This window comes from Lygodium microphyllum, chromosome 14 (genome assembly GCF_053477565.2).
Source record: "Lygodium microphyllum isolate KBCC chromosome 14, Lygodium_microphyllum_v1.1.10, whole genome shotgun sequence".
In the NCBI taxonomy this organism is placed as follows: domain Eukaryota; kingdom Viridiplantae; phylum Streptophyta; class Polypodiopsida; order Schizaeales; family Lygodiaceae; genus Lygodium; species Lygodium microphyllum.
In genome coordinates, this window is record NC_141148.1 from 138,562,015 (window position 1) to 138,584,901 (window position 22,887).

At 42.7% G+C, this 22,887-nt stretch overlaps 1 protein-coding gene across 8 annotated transcripts in view; it reads right to left on the reverse strand.

The window, feature by feature from the left end:
* LOC148026159 (putative sugar phosphate/phosphate translocator At3g14410) overlaps positions 1–157 on the reverse strand; it is a 140,712-nt gene extending 140,555 nt beyond the window's left edge. For 5 of the 8 annotated variants that reach the window (XR_015693194.1, XR_015693195.1, XR_015693193.1 and 2 more), the window contains exon 1: positions 83–157. The gene's annotated coding sequence lies outside the window, so the exon portion shown is untranslated. The remainder of the gene's footprint in view (positions 1–82) is intronic. The other 3 variants (XR_015693192.1, XM_087693441.1, XM_087693437.1) reach the window with 1 other exon arrangement.
* Between the last annotated feature and the right edge of the window lie 22,730 nt (positions 158–22,887).

Below are 22,887 nucleotides of genomic sequence, written 5' to 3' on the forward strand. Positions count from 1 at the left end.
CGGTTAAGCGACACATCGGCTTTCCTTAACAAATACAAATATATACTTTTACTTAGCACTAAACAATTTGACAAACCATTACTCAAAAACGAATGTTTCGTTTAAGCAACCGTGCCAAGTTCCAGCGACATCCCCCGCGCCAATTTTGGTCTCTTTTGGGCAATACTTGTGAGATTATGAGCTTGACCACAAGGTTATAAGGCCATGCTTACAAGCTACGTGCATCCCCTATCCTACAAGCTTGCATGCAACTGCACACATGGGCCTACAACTTGGAAGCACCTATAGTCGTGTCTGCAAGGTTTTCATGAGCTCATATACATGACGCGCAAGCTTTTCAATTGACCTTAAGCTTATATGCCATTCTTCAAAGCTTGAGGCATGGATCATGTCTAATAAATGCTTGCAAGCCATAGATCAATGACTTATATGCATGGATTATGGTTATGTACAACTTGTAGCCATGCCTACTAGTTGCCTACAACTTACAACTATGCCTTGCATGCCTACTAGCTTCTTCCCATAAGCCACATAATATGCCTACAACCTATCAACAAGCTCATAGCCATGCCAATCAGTTACATGTATACCATGCCTAAGCTTGCATGCAAATCAGTGTGTGGAGGAGAAAGAAAGCAACTAGAGTGATGCATCTATGAAGACTAAAGATCAAGCCTTAGATATTGACTTTGTATTAAGAAAAGAGAGACTATATAAATTTCAAGCAAGTGTAGTCGTCATTTTTCATGGGTTGGAGTAGGGGCTAGAAGTAGATGCACACACATAGGAGTCTTGTTTTTATATTGAAAGCCCAATTCATGCACGTGCTTTGATGTTTAGATGATGGTGGATTCTTGTGAAGTTTTTGTGGATGTTAAAGTAGATATTGTTGAATTTACTAATTCACTAGTCTAGCCAGATTGTACTTGCAGTGTGCACATCCCTTGAGGTTAAGTATATCTTTGAGCTTGATCCCAATAAATCCATAACATGCATGTTATCTAAGTTGAATCGTGAGCTATGGTTGTGATATAGATTGTATTTATAGATAGGTCCATTGAAGGAATATATACTTATTGTCATATGGCTACCTTTCTGGGTTTTGGAATCCTATGGAAGCTTATGTACTATTATATGCTTTTAAGTGTTAGTAGGTTAATGTAGAAGGTTTCAATGGAGCTTTAAATGGTACGAAATGGAGGTTTTATGGAGCAAATTAACTATAGGGACTTTGATGTTTGCAAATTTTTCTTTTTTGGTTCCTTGCATATCTCTCTCGCCTTTACTATAGGACCTTTTTGACTACCATCTTAGTTTTCCATAGCTTGTAGGTTGAAGGTGCATCGTTGTCTATTGAGTAGTTACAAGTTGCGTGTTTGGAAAAGCATGTTTATCTAGATGACAGATTGGATGTGTTGGTTTATAATCCTAAGGTGAAGCTAGGAATTGGGTTGCTTCACCCTCTGCCCCAACCCATATATTCTAGTTATAAGTCAACAAGAGATGCTTTTGTGGTATCAAGATTCAAAGAAGTAGAAGATGCACATAAACTTTGGCATGAGATTATTGCTCTTCTTTCGAAAGAGGGTTAGTGTGTAGAGAGACTTTTGGGCATGCTTGCACTATTGGATAGGTGAAATATAACTGGGTTGGGAGAGCCATTCCTTACTATGCTTAAGAATAACAAATCCATTAGTACTATGAGAGGGATACTATATATCTTTTATGAAGTTGTTATGATAACAAGAATAAGAATGGAAAATGCAAGGCTAATTTACATGTATGTTGAACCAAGAAAACTTATTTCCAACCATGCTACATGCAAGTAGAAGAACAAGCATACTATATTGGTTAGACCAATGTAGGTTGTTGTTGTAGTAGTTGAAAGCAGATTTGTACAATATAGCATGAGATTTTCTAATATCCCCTCTTGCCCTTCCGCTTGGGTGCTAGGCTATCCTATAGCCAATACCATCACCTATAGATGTCTACTCTCCCCCCTAAATGCATGCTTGGCTCTAGATAGCAATGTCACTTACATGCAATCTATAAAAGGTAAATTGATATCTCTGTTGAGAAATCCAGATCTAGAGCTAGTTAGCTAAGGTGGACGCAAATCAAACACACGATACATGATAGAGGGAAGAGATTGTAACTCAAGTGAATTAGGCTCCAAGATAGATTAGCTTGGACTCATAAAGACAATCTTGAGTGACTCAATTGATAGTACCATTACATTGAAATGAGTGTCAAGTACATGCCTTTATAGTTTTGTGGATAGTACCACTTTTCCTCTCTATGCTTATGGGATTTTGGACATCTACTCCTAGAGCATACATCATTGTCTCTCTCTCTCTCTCTCTCTCTCTCTCTCTCTCTCTCTCTCTCTCTCTCTCTCTCTCTCTCTCTCTCTCTCTCTCTCTCTCTCTCTCTCTCTCATACAAAGCCACTTATGGGCAAGCCTCTTTTGGGCGCACATCCAACCTCTATGGGCATTCATGTTAAGCATCATTTGCTATTCTCAACACCCCCCTTCAAATGATGAGTCTCTACCCTTGTTGGTTTTTGCCCCCCCTACATGTAGACATGGACCGGGAGACTAGCTCTTTGCCAGCCTAGTCAAGTTAAGGCTTGAAACTTGACATCTTTGGTAGGGTTTTTACATCCACTATGGGAAGTAGATCCACTCAGGGAATTCGAGATCCTCTATGGGAAATTTTTGCAAAAAATTTTGTCGGTTTGTAGCAGCGGAAAATATTTTCTTCATCCTTTTTGTTTTGTTGCTTCTTTGGTAACCTTTGATCTTCTTCGTATTTTTTGGAATTCTTTATCTTCATGCTCCTTGGCTTTTGTTATGCTCCTTATCCCTTTTGTCGATGTGTGGTACTTCTCTTTTTGCTTCAATCTTCTTGACATGGTTGTTTTGCTTCATGCTTTTATACGTGAGCACACTGATGGATACATGAGCTTTGTCTGACAAACTCTCACACATGAGATGAATTTCGGAATACATGGTTTTTGGGTTTTCATTTGGCATTGACTTTCCTTTTGAGCACTTGTGCAAGCAAATCATTTCATGCGGGAAGGTCTTACCACGAGTATACTCGGGCAGTGTCTAGTCCCTTACAAGAATAGTATTTCAATAGAGACTCTAATCACAGGTAACCTCTTAGGATTTTTAATAACTAATTATCAAGAGTATTAACAATCTGTTCTTTAAGTTCAAGCCAAGTTGAGACACATATGGTGTGAAAGCTAGTTAAATGTGAAGGCAATTTGATGATGCACAGTGAGATGAGTAGGCTGGTTTGAAGAGATAGAGTGTGAAAATAGGCTTGTGATTGGAGTGGTTTTGGAGAAGGAGGTGTGAATGGGCTTTATAACCTAAGGCTTAGATTACTAAGACCTTTTTTTAAAAGAAAAGAAAGAAAATAAAACGAAAGCAATAGCTTATCTGTTGGCACCGATTTCCTTCCATGAGGACATCGATGATGCGTTGACTTGCCGAGAGACCCGCTAAATCTAGACTTCTTCCCCTAAGCTTCACGCTGCGCACATACAAGCTTGAATTGATGATGAGCTTGGTGATGAGCAGATCAACGTTTTTAGTAATGCATCCAACTCCTTCTTTGATTCAGCAAATCTTTCTTTGTTAGCTCTCGTCCTTGAGCATGTGAAGCAGGGTTGTCTTGTCAGCGTTGTCGAGACAGAGGAACAAAATCTTGGCCTCTTTCTGCCATAGCTTGAGGGAGGCGAGGATGCCGTAAAACCAATTGAACAAGAACATAATGATGGGAGCATGGACAGAGGGATCAGTCAGATCTGGTGATTGCAAGGCCCACCTTAGAGATTCTTCGCAACGAGATGAAAGCAAGCTAAACACAGACGTAGTCTTCCCTTCTTTCTTCTCTGACAGCAGTCGTCTTCTTCTTCTATTGCAAGAACAACTACATACCTTAGGTAGTAAGTAGCCTTAGTAGTAGATACCCACCATCATTCTTTCTCCGACCTCTTAGATGACCTATGGGTAAAAATATCACTGCGAGCTCTCCCACTCTCCAGCAATCTATTCAGAAAGTACGCCTCCTTCACCAAAAAATCAGAAACCTTGCAGAGTTAAATGCTGAATTGAAAGAAGTGGAATTTCTGGTCTGTAGAATGGACTTGACTAGGAGCAGTCAGCTACAAGCTCTTCTCTTCTATGTCGTCTCTTCTCTTGAGCTCCACAATCTTGAACCTCTTGAGATCCTTCTCCTCTTATGCTGTAGTGGATAGCTTTGATGGATGAAGAAGATGATAAAGGAGTTTGAGAAAAGTACACATACTAACCAACTAGCTCAGTTGGCTCTGATACCATGTTGAGAAATCCGGATCTAGAGCTAGTTAGCTAAGGTGGACGCAAATCAAACACACGATACATGATAGAGGGAAAAGATTGTAACTCAAGTGAATTAGGCTCCAAGATAGATTAGCTTGGACTCATAAAGACAATCTTGAGTGACTCAATTGATAGTACCATTACATTGAAATGAGTGTCAAGTACATGCCTTTATAGTTTTGTGGATAGTACCACTTTTCCTCTCTATGCTTATGGGATTTTGGACATCTACTCCTAGAGCATACATCATTGTCTCTCTCTCTCTCTCTCTCATACAAAGCCACTTATGGGCAAGCCTCTTTTGGGCGCACATCCAACCTCTATGGGCATTCATGTTAAGCATCATTTGCTATTCTCAACAATCTCTTCATATGAAGCATCCTCATTTTTGCGAATATATTACAAATTGAGCTCTATGACTCCAACATCAATTTGGTTTTTCCTTATTCAATTGGTTTGTGACTAATCTATTTCATAAATGTTACAACTACTCTTGTCCTTTGCCCTTGTAATTGGTCCTCTTCTGTAATGTATATTGTCCCTTGAGCTTGTAGAGATAATGGACATCAGATAAGCCAAAATTTCATGGGTCATTGTCATCAGTTTGTCAATGTCATTTTCAATCTATGTTATTTGGTTATTTGTGTAGTCATTGGTGATTATATATCTCATAAGCAACATTATGTTGAATTCAATTATCAATTTGTTCTAAGCACAATCAATTGAGGACAATCTATTGTATACTCTATTGTAGGAGCTCTCCTAAGCTCAAGATCGACTTGATAGAATGAATACCTATTGTTTCAAGCGCGCTTCTCTTATTATAGCAATGGCTATCTCTCACATCACCTATGCATCTCTCATACTCATTGATCTATCTATCATTCTCTCAAACCCCCCAAAAGCAAGAATGACAATGGAACAATCGGGACAAGTGTAAAGCTCCTATTGTTTCAAGAGTTCAACCCTTCGATACAAACCAACTCTCACCTAGTCTCTCATCTCTCTCCCCATAACACTAGCTACCCTCACAAATAGTAACAACAACCAATAGTATTGAGATTCTAGTATACACACCTCAAGCGAGTTCATCATTCTAGTCTCTTACAACCTAAAATTTTCTCACAATTCTTGTGCAACCATTTGGTTATTAGCAAACTCTCGATCTAGATGCACAGCCAACCACTAGTCTCGAGTTACTATCGAGAGAAGGATGATGAGACAAGGAAAAAGTACTGAACCATCAAGTGCTTTATGCCATGTCCCTCGCGCTCTCATTGTCATACTCTCTCTCTCTTACTCTATCTATCTCTCCATCTCTCAATAGCTCAATAGAGCTCAAAGCAGTACATAAAAACTTAGAGAAAGAAAGCTCACAGGAAGTTGGCGTACATTTGAATAGCCTATTCCATTATATTTCCTATCTTTTCTACTTTCTTTTGAGGGTTTCCACCCTTTTTGGTCTCTTGGGCACATAGCCCATTCGGATGGACCCATGACAGATTTTCCCAATACAAAAGTATAGAAGCTAAGTGAGACTCTACTCCACAAAAGCTATTACAAGTTGCATGGGAGTGAGTCCGTTATCTCTCAACTTTTCTAATTACATTATCTAGCTTACACAAACATTCACTAATATGAACAAAAAAATTAATCGTATTTTATCCTCCCTTTTATTGGGCACTCCCTTGCTTCTTTGCTTGCTTCCAACGGGGTTAACATTACCCCCCCTTCTGGATGAGTGCCAATCCCATGGGCACTTCTTTGAGGAAGACTTGTCGTGGTTGAAGGAGTTTAGACAAAAGAGGGATCTTTGTTGTAAAATCAAGGAATTGGTGTGGTGTTGGTTGATCCTAGAGAAACTATTGTTGACTTATTTTTTGTAGTGTCACATGGGGCAAATGCATCAATTGTGGGTGATGCAAGGCCATTGATACTGAGGGATCTCTAGGATTTATTTTAAGCACATATTGACATACTAGTGCTCTTCCTATGAGGTGTGTCTATCTCACTAGTGCTGAGGCTAGTGCTTGTGTTGGTGCAATTGGGAGCTGGGTTGAATTCTAAGTAAACTTAGAATATTGTCCCACACTTGTGGACCCAATTAGTGTAGGGGAAGATGTAGTGTAATGCTCAAGGACACAAGTCTATCAGCTGGCTTGGGATGTCCTGCCCTTAATGAGCCCTAAGTCTATGTTGTGGGGACAAGGTTAGGGGGACTAAAGCCATTAGGTGCATCAAGCTTACAAACTCCTAGGTGTAGTGATTATGCAATATGCCTATCTTAATTGAGCCGCTTTTTTAATTCTATTTTTCTCTTCTCTCTCTCTCTCTCTCTCTCTCTCTCTCTCAGGATTGAAAACTTCATCACTAGTTCCTTATAGTGGAGCATGATGATCTAAAAGCTAGCCCAATCCTCTGAAGGAGTCATTATTGAGGGTGGTTCCCATGTTTTCTCTATTGATAGTTGATAACCTTCACTTGATGATGGAGATGTAGGCACCCAAAATCCATTATCCTTCAATTTATAATCATCATATCCCATGTGGTTAAGATGGGCCACCAGTCTCTCCTTTGTAGGCTCATAGATCATCAGTCTAAATTTTAATTTGAAATCAATCTTTTCCAAAGCCATAGCTAGCTACTCTTTGTATTAAATTTCTCATAAGAGGACACTACCCATATTAGTAATCATGCATCATAGCAAGTTTGAATGAGCTTGATCGCAGCTTCCCCTGCCATTTTTGTTGATATATCTATAAGATTGATCTCTATGATGGTTTGTAGGCCTACAAAGGTGACTTGTACTCAGCCATGGACTTGCTGAACATTTGCAAGTTCTCTATTCAAGCATGCCGCTTCATCCCTTTCTTGCTCCATTCATACTCTATTCTAGCTTCCTTAACTTGCTTCCTCACTTCTTCTATCCCTTGGACCTATATCTTCATGTCTTCTAGTTCTTTGTTTTTGCTCTCTAACTAATTGTGGAGGTCGTATTGTTGCAATGTAGTTTTCTTCAAGTGCTTTTGGTATGTCTCCGTCACTTTCTCTAGCCTAGCTTGTAATTCTATGTTGTCTCTAAGTACTCAAGATTTCTCCCTCTTTAGCTCCTCACATAGCTACTCTAATGCTAGCAAGGTTCCTCATGTGTACACCCATTGACCACCATGCTCACATGAGAGCCAATTGTGGAATCATCCGATTGTTGCCCATTCATTTGTAGAGGCGGCCTCCTCTACAAATCTCGCCTTCTTTAGCTCCAATAGTTTTGTTTGCACAGTTTGGAGAGTACTTAGCATTAGTTGTAGTTTTGACTATCCTTCACTAACTTTCTTCTTGCATTTGCTAGAAGTTTCACCTCTCTCTACTTGTTGTGCATAAAATTTCATTGTCAACTCCTCCTCCCTCCTCCATATATGTTCCTCCTTTATATGTATCTCTTCTTCCCTTTTGTGCAAATATTCTTGATAAGACAAGTGCACGCTTGTGAAGAAGTCTTCATGTTCCTTCAAGCATGCTACTTGTCCCTACTAGATTCCATTGAGCCTTTGTTATGGTTGGTGGACTTTCCTTGCTTTGACCTTTGTGATTTTGACCTCTTCTTCCTTCTCACCTCTTCTTGTGCATCTTTTGTTGTTGCAATATCACTCTTCTCCCCCACTTCCCTTCTCCTTTTCCCTCATTCTACTACGTCCAAATCTATTATGCCTTGCCCTCCCACACCTTATTCTCTATCCTACATGATAGTGGTTATTGTCGCAACAATAATTGTACTTCCTATTGAGATTCAAGCTCATGATCGCTGACATTGACTCTACCTTGACAGTTGTAGTATTAGCTGTCGTCATCGTCATGTGTGTCCAATAAATGAGTCAGAGACTCGATCGTAGTTAGTGACATAGTTAGTAGACTAGACTGTTAAGTGTGTGTGACTAAACTTTAGTCTATGAGTTATGAATAATGTAGAGAAGAGCATGAGAGTACTCTACTCTCTATGCGGGTTTCCAATGTTTGTGTCTTTCTCTCTCCCTCTAAAACTTTGACACTTCCTTCAAGGGGACTAAATTCTACACTTATTGTTAGGCCCGCTATGAAGATCCTTACAATAGGTATTTCAAAGGCTTGTGTACCAGTTGAGTGAGTGCAAGCCTCTACGTTCTCATGTAGAACATAATCTTGCACTTACTAGTGTTTGTGGAGACTCTTCTAGCATTACATTTGCCCTTGTAAGGGATTCCACAATATTGTTGATCCAATAGTAATTCAAATTTTCCTTTTAGTAATACTCTTAGACAATATGTCTTCCATTAGCCCATTTGGAATCCTACTTGTGGTTGGCTGATGTACTGGGTTTATAATAAGTGAACATATACTGGAACACTCTTAAGTCCTCATCCTGAATTGCGTTAAACAACACTCCATCATTATTCAACCTTGTTCATTTCATCTAGTAGTTACCAATGTTGCTTTCTTTATTGGCTCATATATTTCTTCTTTCTTCTTTTGGCCTTACGTAAGCTCCACTAGTTTTGATGCAAGTGCCATATAGCAAAGTCTTCTTCCACCTTCTTCTTTGATGTTGATAGTGTCTACTTTGGCCTTTGGTGTGAAGGTTTGAATGAAGGTCAAACATCCCAATAATTCTATAAGTCCACACTTTGCACTAACATAAGTGGAAAGACCACAATCTAATATGAGTTTCTTAGCCATGCTATTGCTTTATCTAAATTTCGCAGAAGGCAAAACTTTAGTTCCCCAACTCTCCGCTGTTGTGGTGACAACCAAATCATTATTGTTGTTCCAAGGTAAAACCATTATTCTTTCTGTTATATGTGGTGTCCTTGATTTCATTCACTCCTTACTTTGATGTAGTGCTTGGGTTGCTATTTGGACATGGAAAAATCTTAGTGTGAAGGCCTTTTGATTAAATGTACATTTTGAAATTTGAAACTTAATCTTTGGTATATAAAAGATAACTACTTTTAGTAAATTTTTAACAACCTTTAGTATCCAACTTTACTTTAGATTGATGCTTTCAATCACATAAGCACACATTCATTCTGTAAGACAATCGCATGCATTTATTTCCTAGGATTGTGGAATGAGTAATGTGGATTTGTTTCTATGTGTGTAGGTTTTCAAACCATGTATACTTGTGCACTATTTCTATACAAGGTGATATGTTACATGGCTAGGTCTATAGCAACCAATCATAAAAGTGAGGATTATATTCAAATGCTGCACAACGATCCATGTCATGTGCAGAGATGCCAACATGCATTCTATAGGTCATTACATCTATCAAGAAATCTTTGGAATCTATTTGACTGGCAATATGAACTTATAAGGGTCAAGGCAAGGACTCGAAATGATGTAGGAGCAACATAAGTTGGTTCATATTTAAATGTTTCTATAGCGCAATGTTGTTTATTATTGGTCATAATCTAACAACGGACACACTCCCATTGGGCATATAGAGTGAACCATTTTTGTAGGAACCTAGACTTAGATTTTGTGAGTCTATCTAGATCAACAAGGTCCTAAGATGTAGTTTCCACACATCTATGCTTAAAATAGGTGATGAGGCATGCGTGAAGTGATTTATCGTGTGGTGTTTCATTGGTGATTAACTCTTCAACACAATGGAGGAACCTTTAGTGAAGATGAGTTTGAATTCCTCCCAAGAGCATGGTAGAGATCTCATAGCTTCCGTTGTGTTCTTGTCTAAGAGACTAAGGTCTAGCCTCTCGTAGCTACATGAGCAAACAAGGTGAAGGTATTGTCTAGCTTTCAAATTCTTGTGATATCTACACCTATTTTGCAGGCTATGTCAGTAGCTAATTCGAAAATGGATTGTCTCTTGTAAGAGGACCTTAACCCAGGAGGTGGATTTGATTGTCCTGTGTTTTGATCTTGGTCAATGTGATTAGACCATCTTCCAAAATCTATCTAATAAAGTGATATCGCACATCTATATGCTTTGTGCATGAACAATACATGGCATTCTTGTTTACCGTAGCAAAGAGGAGCGGGAAAATGGAGCAGAGGAGCGAGAAAATGGAAGAAGGAGATAACCGAAAGGGCACAGGACAAAGGAAGGAAAAGGCGCCTCGAATGGAAGTCAGACCCTGAAAATTTTGAATAACGACCTCTCTAGACGGCCTTAATGTCGCCTCAAGAAAATAAAAGAGTAAAAGCGCACCATTAATTGTGAAAGCGCTCCCGAATCCTTGTAATAGAGTGACAAGCTCACTCCTGTGCAAATTGTATGCACTAGTTGGGAATGGGATAAGTTAGAACGGTGGGAAATAGGAAAAGAGGGCCTAAACTAATGGCCGGCCATGTAAAAAGTGGGGATGACCGCCCAAAAAGTAGGGCATGTATATAAAGTTCAAAAGTGAACGAGAAGCTTATTCTTGTGTGTGGCCAAGGCTTCTTCTTCTTCTTCTCTTGTTTCTTGCCTTCTTGCTTATGCTTGAGTGAGGGATTGAGGGAGTGAGGGAGCGAGTGTGTGAGAGTGAGGGATCGTGGAGAAGAAGCTCCCCATCTTCTCTCTTCATCTTCTCTTCTTCCCTTCTCTTCTCTTCTCTCGTGCGGCTATGGAGGATGGAGCTTGACGGAGAGGGCTTGAGGTTGCTTGAGCTTGCCGCAAGGATCGTGGAGCTACCGGAGTGTAAGAGAGAGGAGGGAACTCGATCGAGCATCAAGTAAGCTCACTACACCCATAAGGTAGGCATTGCACGTCGGCTATGTGAGAGGTAGCCATGGCCACTCGGCTTGAAACGATTGATCAATAAGCGGTCCGTAGGTCTCGGGGTAGAGCTCCGTAGCTCCCCTCCATTTTGGTTCTGTTGCCGGGACAAATGGAATCGAGCCTTGAGGGCCGCGCACATCGAATCGAGCATAGAAGTAGGGTTTGCAAACCAAACCGGTGCTCGAGATAGTTAGGAGATTTAGGAGGTTTTAATCCTTGGAGCAAGTAAGTATTTTGGTTTGTTGTTGAATATTAGAGTAGGACTATCCATCTCCATCTCTGGTTTTTGATTTTTGTTGCATTAGGTTAAGATTAGGATAGGAAAAAAAAGGGAAACAGAGAGGATTCTGCTGCTGCCTGAAACAGGGAAATAGGGGCACAGATTCAGATTTCTGGCTAGAAGAGTGTGAGGGATTGCAGTAGTCAGACCCCCCGTCCGATAGGGGAATCGGACCAAAGTAAAATTTGACCACCCTGTACAAGTCTCAAAATCGGATCAACTGTGATAATCGGACCATTATTCCTAGTGTGAAAATCAGACCAGCCCGTCTGATTCCCAAAATCGGACCACTTCACCAAAACTTAAAATAGAGGGTTTTAAAACCTGCCCAACAGTCCTGGCCACCCTGTTCGCATCTCTGACCCCCTGGAAACCCAATTTACCCCTTAGAAGCCAGAGACTAGACATGATAACCAAGGATTCACCCCCAAATAGCTAGACATTGAGCAGACCGAATTTAGAACTTGACTTGACTTTCGATAACCAACCAACCAACCCTAAAGCAGAATAGAGAACATAGCATGGACTTTCAGTAAGACCTTAGATCAGCTAGAACCTATGCTTAGAGCCATATCAGGCTACGAACGTGAGGGGAAGAATGGAGGTTGCATTGAACATTGCTTGCATCGGCACCTCACTTTTGATTTCATCACCAAAGGTGCACTACAAGAAAAGAAAAAGCCTGTTTTCTCACTGAGCACTAGAAAGCACGAAGCACAACTTGTGAATAAGATTGACAACTGCTTTCAATAACAAGGAAATCATCAGGAGATATAATAACATCAAGGAACCCACTATTAGGAGAAGATTCCCAAACATAGTTGGGTGCCTGAGAGCCCCATCAGTAGGACCCTAAGAGGAGAAGAAGATCCAGAAGGCGACAACATAGAGGATCGGACGCTGCCGAAGCTACTCATGATCAACGACCTTGTGGAGCTGGAAGTGGGAGCAATGTCAAGATCACGAGGCGGACCTAGGAGAGGACCGACTAGACTTGGGAGAATTCCCAGTCTTAGTGCAAGAGTTAGTCAATGAGTACGACTTGTTGACTAGGACGGTAGTTCAGGGCAGACCAGTAAAGGAAGTGGTAGCAAATCTAGAAGAGGAAAGGAAGGGGATTAGAAAGGCACTAGAGAGCATAATTGCCTATAACCACAAGCAAAAGGCTAGAAAAATCCAACAAGATGTAGACATGTACGAGGCCTAGCCTTGGCCGGTGCAACCAAAATAGGGCCAAATGCAGAGAGAGGACAAGCAACAGAGGCTGACTTATCGTTAAGTGAACTCCTAGCCAAGCGGCTCATGGACAATACATCCATTGAGCAGAGCCCAATAGGCTTAGCCACAACATTACTCTCGCGATTAGGGGTCACGCAGGGGGCAAAGGAGCAATCTAAAATCCCTATTGTAGCAAAGCAGCTAGACAAGTATGAACCTAGCAATGACCCATATAGCTTTGTGGAGCAATTTGAACAAGTTTGCGAAGCAAACGGTCTCACGGACCTTGCACAGTGCTCTCAAGCTTTCGGTCTGTGCTTAGTGATAAGGAGAGAATTTGGTACACTAGTCTAGATGCAGCTGAGCGCACAGACTTTGCCCATCTTGAGGACCTCTTTATCAAGAGATTCTCTGAGGCAGGGTACTCTGACAATCTCATCGTCCGATTGATGAATGTCAGTCAGAGGGAAAAGGAAGACATAAGGGACTATGTCACTCACGTGAGTAGCCTCTTCAAGAGGATCCCTGCCAATGAGCGACCTAACGCGAAGGCTGTGTCTACTATGTTTATAAATGGAATTCAAAGCGAGGAGCTCTACAAGGCTTTGGCTAGTAACTCCACTCTACACCGGGACATGTTAGCTAGAGTCTTTGAAGAGGCAATAAGGGTGGACGATCAGCTTAGGGAGCGAAGTATGAGGAATACCAGTCGGGATAGTATAAGTCAGAGAGCTCCAAAGCGGTCAATAGTTTCAGGAGAGAGGGAGAACTCTAGTATACGGGATAAGGGAAAGAGTGTTGACCAAGGCTTGGAGCAGGCTGAGGTGAGAATGGAGCTTGCACGATTGCAAGACCAAATGAGGAAGCCTGTGTGCTCGCATGTGCAGTGTATACAATGTGGCGGTAACCACCTTCCAGCCAAGTGCCAAGATCCTAGATCTAGGCCCTGCTCGAACTGTGGTAGATTCGGTCATGACACATTACATTGCAAATTGCCAAGGAGATTCCCATATGTGCAGCAATACAACCCTCCATACTTAGGCAACAAGCCATCTAAACTCTTTGGTACAGGAGCCCAGTTGGCGCTTCTAGTACCAAATGACGCAAGACCGGCCATTCCTAGGCTAGAGATGAACCCAACAGGCATACCCAAACCACCAGGGTCCTGTGTAACCCATCCACCGAGTGATGCTCCTGTTCACTATGTGGAAGAACCTAGTGAAGAGGAGACCTACGTGAACCCATACATATCCTATGATGAGGAAGGCAATCCAGTCCTGATGGACTACCGACCAGTACCGGTGATGGCGCTAGGAAGAGGAAGAGGCAGAGGCAGAGGCTTTGGAGGACCAAGCCAAGATCCAATCTCATGATGGACTTGCGGTCATCTAGGCCATATTTCATCACACTACCTTGAAAGGGAACATGCAAACAAGGACAAAGCTGACCTTCGATGCACCGAGTGTGAAATCACACACCTATTTCCTAACTATCCTAGACGGAAGCCATCAACTAGTTCTGCCAACGTGCCCTCAGTACCCTTGGGGCTATTCGGTGTGGAGACCTTTGACAGTGAGGATATGCCCATCCCACTACATGTCATGATGCGAGCACAGACAAAACATGCAGGCGTCTCATTGCCTGGGCCAAGTAACCTGGATGCAGCCTCGTCGGGAAAGAAAAACCGGAGGAGAAGGAGGAAGAGAGCAGACACAAAGATTACCCTTAAGACTGAGGGAGCTACAACGGTAGTGATAGGAAAGAGGGTCACTGATGTAGAGGCAGAGACCTCAGCTCTTAAGACAGCAGAACTAGGGAGTGCCAAGGTAGGGGAATACCCCCACCCCAAACGGCAACTCGAGGCTATAGCCAAAGTCAAGGAGTGGGTCAAGGACGCCCAGGAACACCTTAAGGATGTAGAGCCCATACTGGAAGACCAAATTGAAGATCTCTCTAGTGTGAATGCACCCGTTTCACCGTCGCGACCTCAATCGAGGAACGCACCCACACCACATGGGATGCCACAGAGGCAAGACCAGGAAGAAGCATGGCAACAAGCTAACCGAGACATATGGCCAAAGAGTGTTGATCAAGGAGGAAGGCAACCACCCAGCAACCTCCTCACCACTTTAGTAACCACTCCAGTAACGGTGAGCCTAGGAGATCTGCTTCGGCAGCACCCTTCCTTATGGCAAGAATTGAAGTATTGGGTGGAGGGAAAAGAGGAGCATATTGCAGCTGACTTGCAAGAGCAGGACGCAGTCACGCAGATTCCAAACCTAACGCTACACTCAGTTCCAAGGTCGCTGCACGTCAATGCTTTCTGGGAAGACACTGAGATGCATGCAGTCTTACCTATCTTAGCCTTGGGGGATGTAACACGAAAAGGAATCGTAGACACAGGCGTTGGTGTCAGTGTCTTGAGCCACACAGTTTTATAGGCCTGGGAAAACCCACCTATGGAAACGACTAGGTTCAATGTCACATTGGCCAACGGAATGAAGGTCAGACCATTCGGGGTCCTAAAGAACTAGCCAGTGAAGGTCGCAGGGGTGCAGGTTTTCGTGAACTTCATTGTCATGAAGGGAATGGACTATGACATACTGCTAGGCTGACCTTGGATGAGGAACACGTGAGTTATTGAAGATTGGGGTAACAATCTCATCTTCTTGGGAAATAGAACAGAAGCGGTAAGGGTTGAGATGGATACCTGGAAGACTACCCTAGCCGACCTTGATGCTATCTCAACCATGCTAAAAGGTGATGCACATGCAAGCAAACCCTATGGGTCATTGACCAAGTACATCCCTTGCCTTGAGGACGAGCAGGATTGGATGCATGTCTTGGCAACCGTTGACCTACCGTTCTCAGATGAGGAAGAGCTATATAGGCAATCTGCTAAATCCCCAAGCATGCCAGCAAGGGAGCCCATCGTGCCACTCTGCGTGATGGCATGAAGCTCATGTAACCCAGGGAAACCGGCCTCGTTCCATATCCCCACCAACAAGCTTGATCTTCAGGGAATCATAGAGTACCTAACTGATAAACTAAAGGGCAACGTGGCTGCCAATCTAAAACCCCTAAGTGATCTTTTGGCTAAGCCTGAGTGGAAATGGACCAAAATTCACGATCTTAACCTGTTATACAATTGGGCTTTAGTCTCACTGACAAAAAGGAGATTGGAGAGAAAAACCTGGGGGATGACGAGCAGTCAGAGGGGCAAGACTCTGATGATGAGGAGTATGAGGGCTGCCGCTCTATTGGAGACGAGAGTGAAGAAGAGTTAGACATGATAGAATATGACACTGAAGGGAGAGTGATCGAACAAATCAAGGCAGACTCTAGGCCTAGAAGGGAAAGGGCAGGCTGGAAGGAGGGAGGAGTCATGCGGATGGAGTGTGATAGATCCTGGTTGGAGCGCATAGGAGCCATGGATTATGAGTAGGCAGGAGTGGCGCAACCATTGGTAGTTCTAGTGAGATACCCCTACTGAATTACGACCCCCTGGCGAATCCCTTCCTCAAGCGAGGGATGTGAGTTTAACTCGGAGTCAGAAGTCAGTACGGAGAGTGACCCCGAAATACCCCAACCCTCTAAGGTCAGACGCACCAAAGGGGACTTGCCAGTCCACCTAAGGCGCAGAAGGCTAAAGGAGGAGACCAGGAAGTGAACTAAGGACTCAGAAGCAGAAAAGCAAAAGAAGCCACAGGATCTCCCCAAATGCTTCACAAAGTTTAAGAAGGGTGATAGAGTGGTGGTTCTGTTAGAAGCAAAGAGACAGGGGCAAACCAGTGAGCCAATTGAGGGACCTGCCAAGGTCAAGGAAGCCAACTTGGAAGGGGAAGGCAAGAAGCCTCGACCTGTGTTCATTGCTGACGAATTGACCAAGGATGAGGAGGCTAAACTTGTTGCTCTCCTACGAGAGTATGTTGACATGTTTGCCTGGTCCTTGGAGGAACTTAAAGGAGTCGATCCTAGGGTTGTGATCCATAATATCCCAAAGGTTCTAGATGTGGTGCCAACAAGGCAACGACCTTACTCTATGAATATCAAACACGCCCATGCAGTGAAGGAGGAAATCGATAAGCTCATGAAGGCGGGATTTATATATGAGATTGAGCACACGGATTGGGTATCACCTATAGTGATCATTATGAAAAAGAATGGTAAAATTCGAGTGTGCATGAATTACAAGAAAGTTAATGCCGCTACGAAGAGGGACAACTACCCCTTACCGTATACCGAGCACATGTTGGAGAGGGTAGTAGGCAAAGAAGCCTACAGCTTCATGGATGGCTTCTCTAGCTATAATCAAGTGCAAGTGCACCCTGATGACAAGCACAAGACTGCCTTCGCCACGGAGTGGGTGTATTCTCCTACATTGTTATGCCCTTTGGGCTAATGAATGCGCCTGCGACCTTCCAACAATTAATGTGCACCATCTTCAAGGATATGCTTAGACACGGGCTAGAGGTGTTTGTAGACAACTTATGCGTACACTCTAGTTGGGCCGAACACCTAGAAAAGTTGAGAGCTATCTTTGAATGGTGTTGGCTATACAACCTCTCATTGAACCCCTTAAAGTGCCAGTTCTGGGTGAAGCACGGATGCATCCTAGGGCACGTAGTGTCAAGGAATGGCATTGCCACCGACTTCTCAAAAGTTAGGGTCATTGTCGACCTACCAACACCCATTAACTACAAGGGCGTTCAGTGTTTTTTAGGCCATACGGGATACTATCGACTCTTTGTATTGAATTACGCACTGATTGCCAGACCATTGTACAAGCTGCTAATTGTATTCGAGTGGATTGAGGAATGCCAGCGTGCATATGAAGAGTTGAATAAGGCTCTTACCACTACACCAATCTTACGAGCCCCAGACTGGAGCATAACATTCCATGTACACATAGATGCCTCTAAGTTTGCTATTGGAGTTGTTCTATGCCAGCCTGGTGAGCATAACCTAGATTACCCCGTGAGTTTTGCCAGTAGGCAGCTCACTAAAACGGAGATGAACTATTCCACTACAGAAAGGGAAGGGTTAGCCATGGTGTTTGCTGTAAAGAAATTTAGGCATTATCTGTTGGCCACTCCCTTCGTCTTTTTCGTTGACCATCAGGCCTTGCTTTATCTTGTGAACAAGCCGTGCGCTACAGGTCGCATAGCTAGATGGTTACTTCTCTTGTTGGAATTTGATTTTTATGTGGTTGTACATAATGGAAAGCAGCACTACATGGCTGATCACATGTCCCGCATACCCACAGGAGAAGCTGTTGGACAAGGCATACCTGACGACCTACCGGACGCTCATCTCTTTGGCCTGTCTAGCGAAAGAGACTTGTTTAGGGCCGATCTGATGCCATATTGGGCCAATGATGTAGTTCAAGTGCTAGAGAACGGTCTACCTGAGAGACCTATTGAGAAAGCCAGGCTAAGGAGACTTATCTTAAAGATCCATCCATATCAACTGATCACTGGCCAACTCTATAGGCTAGGATAAGATAGTTTGTTACGTAGATGTGTGTGTGAGCACGAGATGCATGATGTATTGAGAGAAGCGCATGGTGGAATAGTTGGAGGACACTTTAGTGGGGATACAACAGCCCGTAAGGTGCTACAGTCCCAATTATGGTGGCCCATCCTATTCTGTGATGTTGCTAAATTTGTAAAACACTGCGATGAGTGCCAGAGGACTAAGGTTTCTATGCATAAGGATAAGATGGAGTTGACCCCCATAATAGCACGACAACCCTTTGAAAAATGGGTCATTGACTTCATTGGACCTATCAGTCTTGTGGCACATTACTCCTAGGCATGCTACATCATTGTGGCAACTGATTACCTAACGAAGTGGGCAGAGGCAAGAGCCACTAGGAAGAACGATGCTAGAACCACTGCGAAGTTCTTGTGGGAGCAGGTCCTTTCACATTTTGGTTATCCAATTTAACTAGTAAGTGATCAGGGCACACACTTCATTAATGAAGTGATATCCCACCTGCTCTCGACCTTCCTAATCATTCATAGAAGGTCCTCGCCCTACTACCCTCAAGAAAATGGCCAAGCATAATCCACGAATAAAATCCTGGTCAACGTGCTTATGAAAATAGTATCCACATCATGAAGTGACTAGGATAACAAATTAATGGCAGCCTTGTGGGCCTATCGTACAGCTTATAAGACGGCTGTCGAGGACAGATGCCCCTTTAGGCTGACTTATGGAACGGAGGCCATTCTACCCTTAGAGTTTTGTGTCCCTAGCTTAAGGATAGCAGCCCAGGAGCATTGGGAGGGAAGAGAGGCTTGAACCAACCGCTTGGTGGAGTTAGAGTGTCTCACGGAGACTCGACTCTTAGCCACCCAGGCTCTGATTTGTGAGAAGGCACGAAGAAAGATGTGGTTTGACAAGCATGTCAAACAACGCAACTTTGATCAGGGGGGCCTCGTCCTTGCACTCGGTCATGCCAAATGCCTTCAATATCTCCCATGCATACTTCTTTTGAGAGATGAAGATCTTTCCTGGCAGACTTCAATTCCCAAACAATAGTGCATCAAGCCCAAGTCTGTCATTTCAAATTCAGAACTCAAAGCCTTTCAAGTTTGGTTGATCATATCTTCATAGTCACCTGTAATAAGAAGGCCGTCCACATATAGGACAATCACTACAGACATTTCACCATCCCTGTAAATATACAAGTTAGCATCTGAGGCACATCTTTTAAAGTTTAAGCTTAAAAAGAACTTATCTATCTACTGTTACCATGCTCTAGGGGCTTGTTTCAGCCCATATAATGCCTTCTTTAGCTTACACACTTTGTTCTCAGAATGGGGGGCCTCAAACCCTGGTGGTTGAGCCATGTAAACCTCCTTCTTGAGGTCACCATTTAAGAATGTTGAGTTAACATCCATTTGGTAAACTGGACACTGCTTGTGGGCGGCCACTGCAAGTATTGTGCAAATAGTGGTCATTTTGGTAGTTGGGGCAAATGATTGAAAATCAAACCCTTCAACCTGTGAAAATCCTTGTGCAACCAGTCTAGCTTTGTACTTTTCTAAGGTACCATCAACCTTGTACTTTACCTTCCAGAGCCACTTGGTGCCAATAACCTTCTGCTTTGCTGGCCAATCCACTAGTTCCCAAGTGTCATTCTTCATTATGCTTTCATACTCAGGTTGCATAGCTGCCTTCCATGCTAGATCTGCAAGTGCTTCTTCTAAGTCAGTTGGCTCCTTTACTTCTCTCATAATCTCAGCCATCAAGGCCATATTGACTATCTAAGCAGAAGCCCTCCTTTGCTCCTCTATTCTCTGAGACCTCCTTGGTCCGTCTGCCTTCTCCTCAACAGATGTGGGCATAGGATTATTATGGTCATAGAGTTGCTTCACCCAACATGGCAATGGCTTTTCTGGTGGGGTGATGTCAGGTTGGTGAACTTTTTCCTCATCATCTGAAGATGATTCTTCTTCCTCCTTAAGGATACGGACAACTCTCGGGACAGGTTCATAGTGGACTACTTCTTCACTTGATGATAAAGTGCAAGAACTTGCCTTCTCCTCCTCCACTATATGTAGCTGCTCCTTGAACACTACATCATGCCTCACGATGGATCTTCTTTGCCTCTTGGCCATATAATTTGTAAGCCTTCTGCTCATCACTATAACCCAATAAGATACATTTTCTACGTCTTGGTTATAACTTGTTTCTCTTATCATCTGGAATATGTGCATAACATTCACATCCAAAAATTCTAAAGTGTGAGACAGATGGTTTCTTACCAGTGTAAGCCTCATGAGGTGTTTTTCCCTTGAGAGCCTTTGTGTAGCTCTAATTTAAAATGTAGACTGCAGTATTAACAACTTCAGCCCAAAAATGGTTAGGCAATCCCTTGCCCTTTAGTATGCATCTTGCCATCTCCACAATGGTGCGATTCCTGCATTCCACAACACTGTTCTGCTGAGGTGTGTGAGGCGTCATCAATTGACGCTTGATCCCTTTGCTCTTGCAAAAGTCTTCAAACTCCTTTGAGTTAAACTCACCACCACCATCTGTTCTAAATTTCTTCACACTTTTTCCTGTTTCATTCTCAACAAGTGTTAGCCATTCTTTAAACTTACCAAAAGCTTGAGCCTTATCACGAAGAAAGTACATCCACATCTTCCTACTGTAGTCATTGACAATCAACATAAAATGAGAAGATTCCCCCAAGGCCTGTGTAGGCATATTTCCGCACAAGTCAGCATGCACCAACTCTAGAGAAGCTTGTGCTCTATTCTTGCTTTCTTGTGGAAATGCCTTTCTCTGTTGCTTGCCCATCATACAAGCTTCACATGGTTTCTTTAATATTGCAGGTAGACAAGCAACCATACCTTGCTTGTGCATCTCCTTTGACACTGCAAATCCAATGTGTCCAAACCTTTCATGCCAAAGCTTACTTGTGCCCACTCCAACGGTGGCTATAAGAGACTTAGCTCATATAGGTTGTTCCTTCTTTCTCCTTTGCCAACAAATTTGCCATCAGTGTTGAGAATTTCTACACCTATCTTCTTGAACCTCACTTCATGACCAAGATCAGTTATGGCAGCAACTAATAACAGATTTCTCCTAATGTCGGGAACATACAACACATTTGAAAGCTTTTTGACATCACCGTTTACAGCAACAAATGAAATAATACCTATGCCCGTAGCAGGGCATTTTGCATAATTTCCAACCATCACATTGATGGATTCTTGTAAAGGCTACATAGAACTATATAGACCTTTCTTGTTGGTCATGTTATGGGAGGCCCCACTATCCAACACCCATGAGTCAGTGGTAGATTCTTCTTGTGCCGAGGAACACATCTCCTCAATGGTTGCCATGAATAACTCCAACTCTACTTCAGCCGTATTGGCTGTCTCTTTCCCTTTACTTTTAAGTGTACCATTCTTTTCATCTGCCTTCTTAACACGACAATCTACGATTGCATGTCCTTTCTTCTTGCAGTAGAAGCACTCTCCTTGAAACTTTTTCTTACCGCCCTTCTTCTTTTTGTCACCATCATTTTTGGTGGAGGAACCACCTTTGCCTTTTGCATTGGCAGAGAATGTAGTATCTCCATTGTTGCTTCTCGGGCTTTCAGCCTCAACTCCTCCTCTAGCAATAATGCAAAAAACTCCTCAAAACTCAAAGCTTGAGGTCTCACCTGAGTATTAAGGGTAGTTACTGGTCCATCAAACTTTTGTGGACAAATCCGAAGACACCTCCGAGCTAGCTCCTCGCTAGTCTTTTGTATCCCAGCATTAGCCATCTGGTCGCGCAGATTCTTAATCTGAGTGATGAATGTTTCAACTGTCTCTCCTTCAACAAACTTCTCCGCTACTAGTTTATTCTCCAAGTTTTGAATCCTTGTTTGGTTTCGTGTTTCATATTGACTCCTCAGTACATTCCAAGCCTTTGATGCTTTGGTTGTATGCTGAATCAAAGTCAGAACATTGTCAGAACAGCTTGTAACTACGGCACACAATGCTTCTGCATTTCTTCATTTCCAAGCTCCTAGAAGATTTGCATTCGGAGGAATCATCACACTAGAATTTGATGGGTCAGGTGTAGGCTATGGTTCTACATCAGTCCCAAGCACAGTTTCCAAAAGCTCAAAAGAATCAAGGATCATTGTAATTTTGAACTTCCACAAGGTATAGTTTGTACCATCTAACTTTCCTTCGCTGAAGGTTGGTGGACGAATCCTCAGTGTTTGAATAGCTGGTACAATAGCACCACCTCCTGCACTACTTCTTGATGCGCCAGAACCGCTTTCAGAAGACGACATTGTTCCTCTTTGCTATCGAAGCCTTTGCCTCTTGCACACTCTTCGATCCCTAGATCCCCCTAGACTCTGATACCATGTAAAAATTACACAACGCACTGAACAAAATCTGAGAAAGAGATAGAGATATAGAGTACACAACAGATAAGAGTAGAATTATAAAATTTCTTTAGCTTCAAACAACTGATACAGATATGGCTCTGTCCACCCATGCGCTTCCACAATAAAACTTAGATGGCGATCTAGATAGAAGATAGGTGAAGACCTTAAGGCTAGCTGGAAAAACTCTAATTGGGTGAAAGATAGATAATCGATGGCTGTGAAGGGGTTTAGCTTTTATAGCCCGCGAAGGCGGTTAGGTTGACGTGATCGACCTACCATATGAGCCTCCATTAGTTAGTTAGGGAATATTCTAGGGAATATTTCCTTTACCATTAGGCCAGCGGCACCGC